The sequence below is a fragment of the Saimiri boliviensis genome, chromosome 4, assembly GCF_048565385.1.
Source record: "Saimiri boliviensis isolate mSaiBol1 chromosome 4, mSaiBol1.pri, whole genome shotgun sequence".
In the NCBI taxonomy this organism is placed as follows: Eukaryota; Metazoa; Chordata; class Mammalia; order Primates; family Cebidae; genus Saimiri; species Saimiri boliviensis.
This window is the reverse complement of record NC_133452.1, coordinates 119,235,972-119,249,157: the sequence shown is the minus strand read 5'-3', so window position 1 is coordinate 119,249,157 and position 13,186 is coordinate 119,235,972.

Here is a 13,186-nt window from a genome sequence, read left to right as displayed (position 1 = left end):
ATGATGTAAAATATGTCTTAAATGTCTCTCTCTCTCTCTCTATATATAGGCATATATTTAATATATAAAAAATATATAGATACGCATATATGTAGTGTTGCCCAATCTTTCGTTATGTAAATATCTTTCATAACAACCTTCTTTTTTGGATACTTTCAAAATTTTTGAAGACCAAATTAAATGGCATATGTGAATTTATTAATCTGGTGAGGCTCACAGATGAGATGAGTGCCAAAATCCAAAATTGCACTTCTGTATCTGACTAGTGAAGAAGGTCAATGATGGGGACATAAAGGTTCCTGTTACTTGATCATCCATCTGCATTGTAGGTGCACTGGGAACATTATTAAAACAAATATAAATTGCTTACAGGTAAAGTATTTTTATTAGGAAAGAAACAATCATTATTATGGCCTTCTGAAAATAAAGCTCTTCTATCCGAATAGAAATTCTGCAAATTCTGAGGAGAGGCAGCAGTTAGAAGACTTGGTCATAGTGCAAAGATTTAATGATGCTGATATAAATTATCAATTTCTATTTACCTGAGTGCTTTCTACTAAAATTACAAATTCACAGCCTTCATAATTTCCCTTTGTTTCTCACTGCTACATTTTAAAAATCAACATTTTTAAATATATGTACTATCAAACTCTTGCCCTATGAAATACCTTCTGAAAATAATATGCTATGCCCAAAGAAGCCTAAAAAGAGCTTATGCTGCATTCTTTTCTTCTGGATTGAAAATATTTATTGTTATATTAAATGCTCTGAAGAATTCTGTAAGAAGCTGTGCTTAAATTTGAATTCTTAAATATTTTATCATAAAAAATCTTCCTCAAAATTTTGGAAAATACTCTTTTAAAGCATTGTCATATTAACAAATAGATTATGAACCATTAATAAGGTTGTACTTGGTTTTTGTAAGTGAGTGTTTAAGGGTGCACTCACCAAATGAGCATAAAATCAGAACAGATAATTCATTTTATCAATTATATGCCAAGAATTGTTCTAGGTACTAGTTACGTAATTCAAAAATGAATTAATCTGGATTGAGGTGATCTTCTGCAGACATTCTGAACATTGAAAATTGTCTTTCCGGTGACACCAAAATACTTTTATTCTATTGAAAGTGATTGAATTTCTAACATACATTAATTAAAGTGAGCATCTCAAATATTTGTATTTAACAAATACAATTTTATATCTTCCTAAATCTGCCTAATTTCTTTTGTGGCTGGTACTTTCCATTTCTTTTTCTTTAGGTATATAATGCTTTGGGTCAAGTCTTGCTCTACCATCACATTTCAATAGTGTTGATATAATATTTTTGCTTTGATGTCTCACACACTAAGCCCATGGGCCTAAACTAATGACAGATCTGATTTTCCTTTTCTAAGGTAATTGAGATATCTCACTGTAGTCCCATTGCCAAACTTTTCCTTGTTGTCAAACAGTAAAACAACTGAAGGTTTTTCAACGAAATAAGGGAAAAAGAACACCATCTTCCCTAAAGACGCTATGGCTTAAAGATTGAATAGGAGAGGGAAGGGGAATGGGAGGGGGAGAGAGAGCAAGAGAGAGACAGAGAGAGAGAATAACATTACTTTGGCTTAACTGGAAAATAAAGTAGATGCATAACTATGTGTTTATCTTAGAATGCATAAAAATGTATGTAAAATTACGTTCCACACAACGAAAATGCATTTGGGATGAAGTAAACTTAAGTGGATGCAGTATCCTTACATAGTGAGATATTAAGATTTTTCTACTTAGTTTCCATTTATTATAGAAAAACTTCCTTCGAGATATGGAATTCTAAAAACATACCTCACTGGATACTACAATATTCCCAATATTATTTGAAATATCAATTATATAAATCCTGTTTTGTAGTAGCAGAAAAGTGTATCTCTATATTTTAAAGAACGATTTGATTCCAATGTTCCCGTCTGAATTATATTGGCTTATATTGGCCTCAGCAAGAGTTTTATATAAGTTACTGCACCACTGATCACCCATTTCCCTCAGAGTCAATTATTTTAAAATTTTCAATCTGGACTTAGGTCTAGTCATTGCACCAAAGGGAGTTTCAATAGGGTTTGTAATGACTTGTTATTTGTGCTGAGATTTTTCAGGCAACTTTGATTCTGCTTGATCTATGGTTGCAAATGATTTTATAGATCACCAAGGAATGCACAATCACTTCTATCACCATGTATAGCTTTTGAATTCTAATGCAACTTGCCTTTGCCCAACAATTGTGTTGGACATACACATTAGTGGATTTTTTTTTTCTTTCAGGGTTCCAAATACCAATTTTCTTTAGCATATAGAATAAATGCTACCTTGCCTAAATAAATATATTTAGAATATGTTGGATTAGTATTATTTACAGAATGTAATTGTTGCTCCTTGACTATAATCTCCTTGACAGGTGTTGAACTACTGCTTACACTTTTCTTGATTAGTAAATTGCTGTTGTTTTCATAGAAAAATTCTAGAAGTTATTCTAGAGTATACTTTTGCAATGCACCTTAATGCAAAACAACTGTTTCATAACCTACTCTCAGTTATCAAAGGGATAAAGAATTATGTTAAATTTGTTTCTTTATCACTCATTAGCTTATTCATGATAGTATTTATGTATAGCTGCAAGGAATGCCTTACAGAGAGAAACATACTGCTGAAGGCAGTTAAAGTAATGAAAAGAAATAGCAAACAGGATACCTGGTTCCACAATAGCCCTTATATGTTTTATTTAGTGCCTTACCCCTTGGGTCACTATTGAACACCCATAGCCCCAAACTGGCTGTAACTCCATTTCTTTTATCTACTCTTCTGTATACCACATGGACTAGCAAAGTCATTCATGACATTTTGCATGATGATACCTTTGGTTCTATAGACAAAATGATAGAGCTCCTATGGATATCATGATCCACATTTCCAAGATTTAATCCATTTATATTGATATTTTCTAGGATTTTCCTTCTATGGTCTTCTAAGACTGCAAACTCTCCTCAGTCAAATAAGCTAAAGTCAGACTTCAAAGCAAGGCTTATAAAACTCACTGTGATCTGCTATCTGGCTATGTTTCCATATTAGTCTGTTCTCACACTGTGAATTTAGACACACCCGAGACTGGGTAATTAATGAAGGAAAAAGGTCTAATGTATTCCAGTTTCACATGGCTGAGGTGACCTCACAATCAATGTAGAAGGTGAAGGAAAAGCAAAGGCATGTCTTATATGGAAGCACGCAAGAGAACATGTGCAGGGAAACTGCCCTTTATAAAACCAGTAGGTCTTGTGAGACTTATTCACTGTCATGAGAACAGCAGGGAAAAAAACTTACCCCCGTGATTCAATTACCTCCCACTGGTCCCTCCCATGAAATGTAGGGATTTGGGGAGCTACAATTCAAGATGAGATTTGGGTGGGGGCACAGCCAAACCATATCAGTCTCCACTTTTACTGTTTCTCATTATGTCCTGCATGTTTTGAAAAGACAAAACTAATTATAGTTTCAAGAACATAATGTGTTATTTATTGGTCACTTTCATGGAATTTCTTGAACTTTACCTATAACACTCGGATTTATTTACAAGATCCTCAGATGAGCTCTAATAATAATGGCACATATTATGTGTACTCCAGTAAAATCTCCAACATAGTTGCCTACCTCTTCTGCTAAACTGGTAATTCTTGGAAATGTCCTTTTGGTGTGTAATTCCAACCTCTGGCTTCTATAGAGTAATCAGTAAGTTGTTTTCCTCCATTTCTATTTTAGTTAAAACTTGTACTTGACATTTCTATCTTTCAAGCAAGGAAAAATGATGGATTGAAAACTAATAGCTTAGTTTCCAGTTAGATTTTATATATATATAAAATTACATATATATATATGAAATTACATATATTATATATATAATATATATAACATATAATATATATGTAATATATATTTGTAGAAATTTGTAATGTATTTGTAGAAATTACATATATATTATATATATTATATATATACACATATATATATGTAATTTCTACAAACATGGGGTCTTGCAATGTTGCCATGGCTAATCTAATCCAAGAAATTGTATTTAAATATTTTAAAAAATATAAATGTGTGACTTGTTCATCCATCCATCCCTTAATTCATTTAATTCACATAAAATAGGAGTCTATATGTGTATGGAAAAAATGACAAACTTTTTTTTTTTGGCCTATTCATTCTTTTTAATTTTTTTTTTTTGGGGGGGGGTACCCATTAACCATCCCCACCTTTCACACAGTCTCCTACTACACTTCTCAGCCTCTGGTAACAACACTTCTACTCTCTATGTCCATAAGTTCAATTGCTTTGATTTTTGGATCTCATAAGTAAGTGAGAACATGTGATGTTTGTCTTCTGGGCCTGGCTTATTTCACTTAACACAATGATCTCTAGTTCAATCCAAGTTGTTGCAAATAATTGGATCTCACTGCTTTTTTAAATGACGGAATAATACTCCATTGTGTATATGTACCACATTTTCTTCATACATTCATCTGTTCATAGACACTTAGGTTGCTTCCAAATCTAAACTATTGTAAACAGTGTTGCAATAAACACAGAAGTACAGATACCTCTTCAATATGCTGATTTCCTTTCTTTTGGGTGTATACCCAGCAGTTGGGATTGCTGGATCATATGTAGCTCAATTTTTAATTTTTTTAAAAACCCCAAACATTTCTTTATAGTAGTTATACTAATTTACATTCCCAACAACAGTGTATAAAGGTTCCCTTTTCTCCACATCCTTGGCAGCCCTGGTTATTGCCTGTATTTTGGACATAAGCCATTTTAGAGGGGTGAGATCATATCTCATTGTAATTTTGATTTACATTTTTCTGCTCATCAATTATGTTGACCTTCTCATATGCCTGGTTGCCACTTCTATGTCTTCTTTTGAGAAATGTATATTCAAATCTTGCAACCATTTTGGATTTAATTATTAAATATTTTCCTATAGAGTTGTTTGAACTCATTATGCATTCTGGTTATTAATTGTCAGAATGTTAGTTTGAAAATATTCTTTCCCATTCTTTGTATTGTCTCTTTACTATGTTGATTGTACTCTTTGCTGAAAAAAATAAAAGAGCTTTTCAAGTTAATGTAATCTCATTTGTCCACTTTTACTTTGATTTCCTGTGCTTGCAGGGTATCGTTCTAGAAATCTTTGCCTAGACCAACATCTTGGAGAGTTTCTCCAATGTTTTCTTGTAGTAATTTCATAGTTCAAGGTCTTAGATTTAAGTCTTTAATCAATTTTATTTGACTTTTATATGTAGTGAGAGATAGGGATCTAGGGATCTAGTTTCATTCTCCTGCTTATGGATATCCAGTTTTCCCAGCACTATTTATTAAAGAGATTGTCTTTCCTCCAGTGTATGTTACTAGCGTATTTGTCAAAAATAAGCTCACTATATGTGTGTGGGTGTTTTTCTGGCTTCTCTATTCTGTTCCATTGATCTATGTGTCTGTTTTTATGCCAGTAACATGCTGTTTTGGTTACCATATCTCTGTAGTATAATTTAAAAGGTAATTTTATCCCTCCGGTTTTCTTCTTTTAGCTCAGGATAGTTTTGTCTATTCTGGGTCTTTTGTAGTTACATATGAATTTGAAAAAAAATTTTCTGTTTCTGGGAAGAATGCAATTGGTAGTTGATAAAGTTTGCATTGAGTCTGAAGATTGCTTTGGGCAGTAGGCAAATTTTAACAATCTTGATTCTTTCCGTCCATAAACATAAAACATTTCTATATATTTTTTAAGTTTTCTCTTTAATTTCTATTATCTATGTCTTATACTGTTTATTAGAGAGATCTTTTACTTCTTTGGTTAATTTCTAGTTATTTAATTTTTGTGTGTTTATTATAAATAGGATTACTATTTTCATTTCTTTTTCACATAGGTCACTGTTAGCATATAGAAATGTTACTGATTTTTGTATGTTGATTTTGTATCCTGAAATTTTGCTGAATTTGTTTATTAGGTGTAATAGTTTTCTGGTGGAGTCTTTGGGATTTTTCAAATATAAGATACTATCATCTGCAAACAAGGATAATTTGACTTCTTACTTTCCAATATGGATACTTTATATATTTCTGTTTTCTGATTTCTCTAGCCAGATCTTCCAGTAATATGTTGAATACCAATGGTGACAGTGGACATCTTTGTCATATTCTAGAACTTAGAGGAAAGACTTTCAGTTTTTTCCCATTCAGTATGATACTACTGTGGGTCTGTCATATATGGCTATTATTATGCGGAGGAATGTTACTTCTATCCCCAGGTGTTTGAGGCTTTTTATCATAAAGTGATGTTAAATTTTACCAAATGTTTCCTGTCTATATCAATTGAAATTATGATATAATTTTTTCCTTAATTCTGCAGATGATGATGTATCACTCTGATTTGCATATATAGAACCATCCTTGCATTCCAGGGATACGTTTTACTTGGTGATGATGACTGGTCTTTTTAATGTATTGCTGAATTCCTTTTACTAAATTTGTTGAGAATTTTTGCATCAATATTTATAACAGATATTGGCCTGTGGGTTTGTTTGTTTTACGTGCCTTTGTCTCATTTTGGAATCAAGGTAATACTGGCCTTGTGGAATGAGTTTGGACACATTCTCTCTTCCTCCATTTCTCAGAATAGTTTGAATCGGGCTTCACTGTTTCTTTATAAGTTTGGTAGAATTCAGCACTGAAGCCTCTAAGTTCTGGCCTTTTCTCTACTGGAAGACTTTTTATTATGAGTTCAATCTTGTTACTTGCTATTCGTCTGTTCATTATTTGCATTTCTTTGTGGTTCAATCATAGTAGGTTGTATGTGTGTAGAAATTTTTCTATTTCTTCTAGATTTTTGCATATAGTTACTCATAGTACCGACTAATGATCCTGTAAATTTCTGTAGCACCGCTAGTAATAGTAATGTCTTCCTTTTCATTTCTGACTTTATTTATTTTGGCTTTTTTTTTTTTTTTTTTTTTTTTTTTTTTTTGTCCTGGCTAAAGGCTTGTCAATTTTTTTTAACTTTTCAAAAAGCCAAATTCTTGTATCATTGGTCTTTTATATTGTTTTCAATTTCATTTATTTCTGCTTTGATAATTACTATTTCTTCCACTAATTTTGTTTTTGGTTAACTCTTGCTTTTATAGTCCTTTAAGATGCATAATAAAATTGTTTACTTGAAAGTTTTTTCTTTTTTGATGTATGCAGTTATAGCCATTAGCTTCCCTGATTGTTAGTACTGCTTTTGTTGTGTCACATAGCTTTTGCTATGCTGTTTTCATTATCATTTGTTTCAATTTTTTTTCAATTTCTTTCTTAATTTCTTCATTGACACACTGGCCAATTCAGAAGCATATTATTTAATTTCCATGTATTTGTATAATTTCCAGAATTTCTTAAATTAAAAATTCTAAAAATAATTGTTATTGATTTCTAGTTTTATTCCATTGTAGTTAGAGAAAATGTTTGATATTATTTTACTATTTTAGAATGTTTGAAGACTTGATTTATAACCTAATATATGGTCTATTTTTGCAAATGATCCATGTGCTGAAAAAAAGAATGTGCAATCTGCAGGTCTTGAATGAAATGTTTTGTAAATATCAGTTGGATTCATTTGGTCTTTACTGAAAATTAATTATGATTTTTCTTTGTTGATTTGCTGTCTAAAGATCTCGCTAAAGCTGAAAGTTGAGTGGTAATGTCTCCAGCTATTATGGTATTGATATTTATCTTTTCTTTAGCTCTTAAAATATTTTTTATACATCTGGGTGCTCCAGTGTTGGGTGCATAATGTTTAAAATTGTTATACCCTCTTGCTGAGTTGACCCCTTTATCATTATATAGTGACCTTCTTTGTTTCTTCCTATAGATTTTGTCTTGAAGTCTATTTTTTGCTGATAGAAGTATACCTAATCCAGCTTTGTTTATTTTTGTTTGTTTTTGGTTTCTCTTGGTTTGGAAGATCTTTTTCATCCCTTTATATTGCCTACATACCTCTATATAGGTAAAGCGTGTTTCTTATAGGCAACAGATCAATGGGTTTTATTTCCTTATCCATTCAGGCAGTCTATGTATTTTGATTGAAGAATTTAGTACATTTGCATTCAATGTTATTATTGATAATTGAGGATATACTCCTACCATTTTGTTATTTGTTTTCTGGCCTTCTCTTCTTTGTTTACTTTCTATCTTCCTCCAGTAAGGGTATCTTCCTCCAGTGAGGGTGATTTTCTTTGTTGATATATTGCAGTTTTTTGGTTTGTATTTGTGTGTATTTGTGTGTGTGTGTGTGTGTGTGTGTGTGTGTGTGTGTATGCATTGGATGCATTTTCATTCAGGTTACCATGAGGCTTCCACTTATTGTCTCATAACACATTATTTTAACCTGATAACAACTTAATTCTATGTATATTTAAAAGAATAATAAAAACTTGCCTTTACCTCCCCCCATACACACTTTTTAACAGTTTGTTGCTTCTATTTATATCTTATTTAATGACTATGTCTTGAAAAATTGTATAGTTATTTTTATTGATTCATTATTTAGTTGTTCTACTTAGGATTGAGCAGTTTACTTAGTATATTTACAGTGTTATAATGTTCTGAGTTTTTCTGTATACTCACAATTGCCAGTAAGTTTTGTACCTTCAGATGATTATTTACTTCTCATTAATGTCATTTTCTTTCCAATTGAAGTACTCTCTTAAGCATAGGTATGGTAGGACAGGTCTGGTATTTATAAAATTCCTCAGTTTTTGTTTGTCTAGGAAAGTCCTTATTTATCTTTTATGTTTGAAGAATATCTTTTAGATACACTATTCTAGGGTAAAACATTTTTTCCTTCTGAACTTTATATATGTTGTGCTATATGGACCTAGAATATTTCCACTGAAAAGTCTGCTGCCAGACATATTGGAGCTCCATTGTATGCTATTTATTTCTTTTCTCTCTTGTTGCTTTTTGGTTTTCTCCTTTATCCTTTATCATCTGAAGTGAAATTATTTTAGGCAGTTCTAGTTTGCTGTCAGACTTACACCTTGTATAAGCTAATAAACTTTCTTACACTTTTTTTGGAAGTATTACCATTACTATCTAATTGTAACTGAAACCTAAATCTTTCAAAATTATACAGCTAAGACCAGGACAGAAAAAGACTTGATGAAATAATCCATATACCAATATGACGGATTCTCCTTTCTATGAAAAAAAGCATTTTTCTCTGAAAAGCATTCATATTTTAAACTATAACTACTTATATTGATGAATATCTTGTGAAGTTTGGGTGATTATATCAATTTTAGGTTTCATGTATTAATGAATTAATACCTATATATTAATTGAAATTATGTGGATCTTAAGTATTACTACTCATAGAGCATTTTCTTGATAAGAGATCATCAGTTATATCCCATTTATCTGACAGCTATGAATTATTTCCAGGACAGAGTGACTAAGATTACTCTAATTCATTTTAATATTAATGAATTCTATTTCATTACATTGCGACTAGAGACTTACATTCAGTAAAGAACTAATGCAAGATGAAAGATTTTCTTAACATAAACCTAAGTAGCAGGAAAATTAAAAGAAAGACAAAAGTCTACTTTTAGAGGATTTGCAAGTCTCAAAAAAGAACTCTATTTGCATAATACATTGTTTGGAAAAAGCTGAAAATATTTTCTTGGTAGTTTAGATAAGTGAGGTGTTGGCTTGCATTTGTCCGTCTGACTCCACTACATTTTTAATTGGAGAGTTGATGATGACTTAGAAGTTTATCTTACAATAAGCCCCTGAAAGAGCATTACCTGGGAAACAAACAAACTACATTCAATCACTAAATAACTCTGTCAATGTGGTCCAGTCATGTACACTCTGTGGACTATGTTAGTTCACATTGTCATTTATATTTTTTTAAACTGAGCCAAAAGGAATGTGCTTACAAATTATGGCTACGTTATGGATTCCAGGAAATGTTGCTAATAATACAGTACACTCTTAGAACTTTTAAGTTTAGGAAATGCCAGTCAACTTCTTCCAATAATGTTTCATAACTATTTATCAACATTTCACGTAAGAAAATTCTTATACTTACCCTTTATGGTACAAAGAATTGAGATGGATAAACTGAGAATGCTTTAAAAAGTGCCAGTTTGATTCTCCCAATAGTAGGACTCATAAAAATTACTTATATAAATTTAAGTCAGCATTACATTACCTTACACAAAATTATGCCATAAAAGTTCTGCAAAAGTGTTCAGTTTTTGCAAAATGTTTATGCTGAATTTAAATATTGCCATATCTAATCAACCACAAAAAGGAAAAAGGTGGAAAAATGTCTGTTACAAAGTATTTTAAAAGCAATTAATAATATTTTTAGTATAAGAAATTCCTTATATTTTTAAAAAATTAAAAATTAACTAACAAAGGATTATTCTTCAGAACCCATAGACACATGTACTGCAAGGTTGCCGGGATGCTAAAACCAAGACCAAGAAAATCACAAGTAACACATACTCGTTCTACCTCTTCAGGGCTGTGCAGGCTTGTGTTCTGCTTCACTAAACAAATCAGCTTCATTCTGCATCACTATGAGAACTACGACTTGTACAGACCTTTGCTTCTTCCTAAAACTCTTACTTAGACTATCACATTGCTTACCTCAGCCTATCATTTAAGTCAAAAACAAAGCATCACCTCATAATGAGTCTCTTCACATCAAAATTAGCTTACATTCATTAAAAAAAAAAAAGGCTGTGAGGAGTGAACATAAAAGAGCTCTCCTCACCAAGATTTCAGAGGACATGACTGAAAGAAGAGGACACAATTTCCATCTGCCTTCTGTGCACAGCAAGCACATACCTTTACATCAGAAAAATGCAAAACAAAAGAATAACATTTTAAAAAATGTACCTGGAATATTAGAACATAAGTATGTATTTGAAAAGATGTTAAACACAGACTTGTTAGAAATGGAAAGCTGAATAAACTATTTTTCTTTGAAAAATCATTAAATAATGTTGCATCCATAATTTAAACTACTACAAATTATTTTTAATTGTGAATTACAATTCCATATATTAACCTAAAGTGAAGTACATAACATTTTACCATGTACTGTACTACAATAGAATATTATTTTTTAAATAAATATGTTTTGGTGTATGCATATGCATAGATATATTTCAATATATTTATGTATATATGTACTGCATATATACTTATGCATATATAAATATAAATATGTATAAATGCCAATATATATTAATATATACACACATAACCTTGTGTCTATATACATACATAAAAAATATATATGCATATATGTTTTTGAAAGAGTATTTCTAAGTCTCTGTAGCAAATTGTTATCACTTTTACCTCTGAAATTAATTTAAAACAGTAATACTATTTTAATACAAACATTAAATTAAATAAAATTTACCTATTTATTATTTCTTGTACTTTGGTATAAAGTAAAAAACCTAATCTCTACCTGAGTCTTGAATAACCCACTCTTTTTCAACTCAGGGCTTTTGCACTTTTTTTCACTTCAGCCTGAAATACTCTTCCCATAGATGTTATGGGCAAAGGCATACATAGAACACTCACAGAAACAGACTACCAGTAGCAAATATGAGATTTCAAAATTATTACCCTGATTATTAAAGAGGCATAATATATAATTTTCTCCTATCAAGATGGTTAAAAAAGTTAAAAAGATAACCAATGTTTAGGTGATCAAAAGAAAGTGGACACTTGTACACACCACTTTTGGAATTCTAAGTCAGTTGTTACATCTACTTGTAAATATTGAAACAAACTATTCCAGTTCTATAAATTATCTTCACTGCATTTGTTACATCATAGACAGTGACATAACAACAAACAAACAAAAACAGGTACTCCATACATATCATCTTAAACTATTTCAAGTTTCTTAAAATGAAGATAATCCAGTTTTTTATCCTGTAATCTTTTCAGTCTTCATGCTTCCAGCCTTGCTTTGCCCAATATAAAGCAAGGCTGAAGGTTGGAGCTACTTCAGTTGCAACCAATTTGATTACTTTTCAGTCCAGTTACTTTCTAATGTTTTTATTTTGAGTGCCATGAAATCCCCAGTGCCTAACATAATGATTGATGGTACATGGTATATGCTCAATTTACTGTGATAAATAAGTATAGAGAAAATAATTTTTAAATATTAAGATATATTTTAACAAAATATGTATTACAGTACTCTTTATTTTAGCTTAACAATTATACAAAGAAGGTTGGTCTCACATATATACACACTAAACATTTTAGAAAATTATTTATGTATTAAACGATATAGATATTGACACGTTTATATATGTAATGTGGGTATATATGTACAATTATGTGTTTCCATATATATGTGTGCATATACATGCATATATACACAATTGCCATGTTTCCATGTGTTAAATTTTTTATCTTTGATTATGTATAATATTTACCTAGATTATTTTCCTTCATATGAAATCAGTTTTTTGACTGGTACTGTCTCCAGATGGTCCTGTGCTTGGCAGATTTGATGTGCCATGTCACATAAAAAGCTCATGAAACTGAAGTGGCATTGGACCCATATAATGCTGTTTTAATCAGCATACACACAGCACATGGCACAAAGCCTCTCTGCCAACAAATTAGCACCTAATGTTTCTACCATCCAAGTTTAGTTCAACAATTTAACTCTGTAATCCTACATAATTTATGCTGCTTCCTGACTCCATGCAGTCCATGTAAATGTATTTTACAAAAACAAAAATCTCACAAAAAGTCCAAAAAACAAACAAACAAACAAACAAAAACCTCAACGAACACCACACACACACAAAAATTCTAAACAAAATCCAAGATCCAAAGGAAAAAATCACACAATTGGTAAACAGCTGAACATCTTACAGGTCCATATGTGAAGTAGTATCTTAAACAAAATGAATGTGTTCCTTTAAAATAAAACTAATTAGGAAAAGATATATGAGGTTTTAAAGGATGTAAAATATAGGTAATATATTTTGGGTGCTTATTTTAAAAGCTTTAGGGACATTTGTAAGATAGCCACATTTTAGTAACCCATATCTTTTGCGAGATTAAATCTGTC